General features: G+C 43.6%; 1 pseudogene; it reads left to right on the top strand.

The window, feature by feature from the left end:
• Window positions 1-1,145: 1,145 nt before the first annotated feature.
• On the top strand, window positions 1,146-1,376 carry LOC132419546 (V-type proton ATPase subunit e 1 pseudogene; annotated as a pseudogene).
• The last annotated feature ends 2,782 nt before the right edge of the window (window positions 1,377-4,158 follow it).

Here is a 4,158-nt window from a genome sequence, read left to right as displayed (position 1 = left end):
ACAGCATGACTTCAGATTGATAACTACCATTTACTGAGATCTCACATTTACCAGGCGAAGAGCGAAGCACTTGACAAACTCTACATGATTTCCTTTATTCCTCACAAGAGTCCTATGAAATAGGTACCATTTGACAGATGAGGTATAGGGTCCTAAAGAGGTTAACTGTCTTCCCCAGGGTCACATGGAAGCGACTGGAAATGCTGATATTTGAATGGGGGCATCTGACTTCAGAGCTGCCACGTGAACTGCCAACCTGAGACAAAAATGTCTGCAGCTTCCCTCCCAGCCCAGCACTAAGAATTTCAGTCAAGAGGAGGTAGCCTTTCTCTTCTATAAAATCGTCCTCAGTCTTCTCCATCCAAACTTTTATATGATCAAACAGTGTTTATTTTATTCACGGATATGTTTACATTGCCTTTCTCCAAGTACATTATTTTTGAAACACTTTCCCCTTATTCTCACATTTCTGCCAATTAAGTCAGGAGAAAATCAATATTTCATGGAGGAGAGAAGGAATCATAAAGTACATTGGTGGGGACCTAGAAACAGGTCTACCGATTCCATGTACCTTCCCCTTTAGTCTTGTGACCTTCAGGAAACACATCATTTACATTAATTTCATTAGTTTTCAAGTGTAACATTTTAAAGAAGCCTGGCATGATTTATTGATGTCTGTCCCCCGGCAGGAGTATTTTTCTCTTTCTCCTCTTAGCACAATGATTTGCCCTCCCCTTTAGAGGGGCGGTGGGTAAGTCTTTTGTTCTATGAAGGTAACGTGCAGCTGTCCGGACCCTGTGTTCAATGGCTACTTTGCCAGCCCTCTCAAGTAGCTTTACCATGAAAGTTCAGGGTCAAACAGCCTTTGGATGGACGTATACTGTACCGCTCAGCAAACTCACCCAGAATGGCCTGCCTGCCTGAACACAGAACTTGGCATCCTTGGCCTCAAAGGGTTCAGCACCACGGGTCCACCTCGTGGGAAAAATGTCTCCGAGCCAAACCATACAAAGCCAAAGTGGTGGGGGGTAGGGGAGGAAGACCAAGCTAGCCAAAAGAGAAACATGTTTCCCCTGTCAAGGAAATCAGCCAGGTGAGGCCAAAGTGGGACAACGGGGCAGGGGCTAGAAGCTCCAGTGGCACCCATGGCGGATAACAGCCTCACGGAGCCCCTCATCTTGATGAATATGTCTGGGCTTTGCCAGCTTCTTGGTCCCCTGGTTCATCCCTAAGGAGCGATCATCACCATGGTAGTGACCTGTTCAGTTTGCTGCTATCTCTTTTGGCTGATTGCGGTTCTGGCCCAAGTCAACCCTCTCTTTGGACCAGAGTTGAAAGACGAAACCATTTGGTATCTCAAGCATCTTTGGCCTTGAGGGACAAGACTCCCTCTCCAGTGCTCAGCCACTGACGTCATGAAGAGAATTCCTCTAGATGCAAAAGCACCTCCAAACCCAGACCACCTTCTTGGACTCACCTATTTTGGCCATCAGTTGCCTTAAACATTCACACCATATTTGCATATCTTATTCTATAATGAAGTATTCTTTCCTACTGTCTTTTTTACACTTTGAAAGATTACGTACCTCCTTAACCTAAAGTGTGTCGACGCCGTAAAATGTTTACACAGTCTTCTGAGGTAGAAAGTGCTCCTCCTCTGAGAAACGTGTTACTCTCTCCTTGGAATCTATGGATTTGAAGACAAATCCATAGATTCCTGCTACAAGACAGATTAAGGCTCCAGTGGAACAGTCAATAAGGGAACATGTTCCGAGGGAAGATGTGACCCAACAGATACACAAAAGTATATTCTCAGGATGAATCTTATTTCTGCCCTCTTTTGGAATAACTTATTTTTCTGCTTCCTATGAAAAAAAGAAAAGAAAATCAAATTAGTTCCCTGCCCTCAATAATATATAATTTGAAGAAGGTCTTGCAATGTGCTGAGATTTACGTGAAAATGTTAATTAAACCAAGTTGTTGAGTAGAGTCGAGGGAAGAGTGGATAGGCCAGAGTCGTGTAGCAAACACAACGAGAACTAACCTGCCCAATGAGCAGGACTCCATGAAAAGTCACACTTCCCAGAAGACGACTTTCCATCAGATTTCTCAAATGTCACAGGATTTTGCTGACAAAGGAGAAGCCTCAGCTCAGAGTGTCTCTGTGGAGGCCGCTATGAATCAATCTCCTGCTCTCCCACGCGCCTGTGGCCACAATAGATCTGCCTTGTCCACTGACACACGTGTCACCTGGGCTCCTCACAGCCAGAGGCACATGTGCCTAAACAGGCTAAATGAATTCTTGGCCTTGTAACAAAACAAGGATAACCAGCCACTGGTGTTTGACCCCATGACCTTGGCCTCTTTAGCACCGTGCCTTCCCCAACAGAGTTAAAGAGCTGTGTGCTCTGTGGTCATGTCACCTGGCAGGAAACCATCAAGCATGTGAGTCCTGTATGGGCAAGGAAAGTCTGGAGAAATTAAGGCTGAAATACTGCCTACACATCTATTTCTAGGAAGTGGTGTACTTCATATAACATGTTCCTATTTTCAAAAATGTCAAAATTGCTACATACTGAAAATGGTTGCTTTTGAGCCTTTAATAGAAATATGACTATGTATATAACAGGTAGGTAGATATTATGTATACATAACATATTATATATAGATATTAAATTACATATACATAAAAAATACATATATATAATTTATGATTATATATATATAAATAATATATATAATTTTATATAATACAGATATATATATATAAAATTTTAGAACCTTTTGAGGAGAAATTAAAATAGGTGTTTCAGAAGCTTTCCAGTGGCCGCATTTCACCTGGGCCCACCAGGAAAACTAATAAAATAAGGATCTTTTTTTGTTTGTTTTCCAGAGGAAAACTACCACCGAAATTCTAGTGTTCCTTTTCCTGGCAAGTCCCCTTGGTATTAGTCTCTTGGCCTTTTTCTCACGTGCCTGAGGAGCAAGGAGTCTGCTGCAACGGAAGCCTCCGCTTTGGGGGACTTCACTGGAATCTGCTCATGGAACTGTTTCCTTCAGTGGCCCCTCTTCCCCTCCCTCATCCTTTGCTCCTTGTCTCTGTCTTCTCCCCAGGATCTCAGCCTGCACCACTGTCCCTTTCCCTTACCACATTCCTGGCATGACGGCCTTCTGCCTTAGCATGCCAAGCTCCTGCCTGTTCACAGGTGCTTGCATTTGCTGTTCACGGTACCTGGAAGACTTGTCCCTGTCTCCCTCTCATCTTTCATTTCTTACTTCAATAATCACTTGCTCAGAGACACTTCCCGGACCTCCCCACCTGAGTCAGTCCTCCACCTCCACCCAGGTACTCTCCATCACATTCCCCTGAGACTTGTCTTGAGCGTACTTATAATCATCAAGCAATATTCTGTGTTTGTTTATTCCCTGTTAGCCCTCCCCTCTCTCTAGAATATAAGTTCCATGAAGGGGGAACTTCACCTACTTTTTGCACTCTCAAACACCCAGCACCTAAGCAATGGCTGGCACACAGTAGGAGCTAAATAAACAATAGATGAATGAATGAATGAATTGTCCAGTGTTCCTCAGAGGAAAGGCACAGCTTCTCCAGAGAGACTATGGAGTATCTGACTTGTTATTTAAGGAGTTTGAAGAGCACTAATGACTTCAAACCCCTGACACTCTGCTTAGCCTCTGGTTGCTGTGGGACCTGCCTGACTTCAGGGAGCTTCTCTAGTTTCCAAACACAAAGTTGCCCACATATTAAAATGCTTAGAGATATTTAGCCTCTAGATAATGATAATAGTTACCAGTTAGTGAGTACCTTCCCTGCCAGGAATGTGCATAAGACATTCTCACATTAGTCTGCTCGGCCAACCTATGCCGTAGCGGGTGTTATCCCTACTTCAAATACTAGGAGATTGAGTCTCAAGTGATTTGCAAAAACACATGGAACGTGTAAGTAGCAGAGCTGGTATCTGAAGCTTGTCTGTCTCATCTATCTTAAAGGCCCATGCTTTTAACCACTTCTTTGTTTTGAGAAGCCAAAACATCAATGTGGTAAAAAGAATCAGCTCGTGGTGCACAAGCGTGTGATGTCCTTGAAAGGTGTGCAAGCATTTGTGTCATGTGATCTGTAGTTATAGCTTCCAACCCCTT

The sequence above is a fragment of the Delphinus delphis genome, chromosome 2 (genome assembly GCF_949987515.2).
Source record: "Delphinus delphis chromosome 2, mDelDel1.2, whole genome shotgun sequence".
NCBI lineage: Eukaryota > Metazoa > Chordata > Mammalia > Artiodactyla > Delphinidae > Delphinus > Delphinus delphis.
Note: the sequence above shows the minus strand (reverse complement) of the source record. Positions and strands in the feature narration are given on the sequence as shown.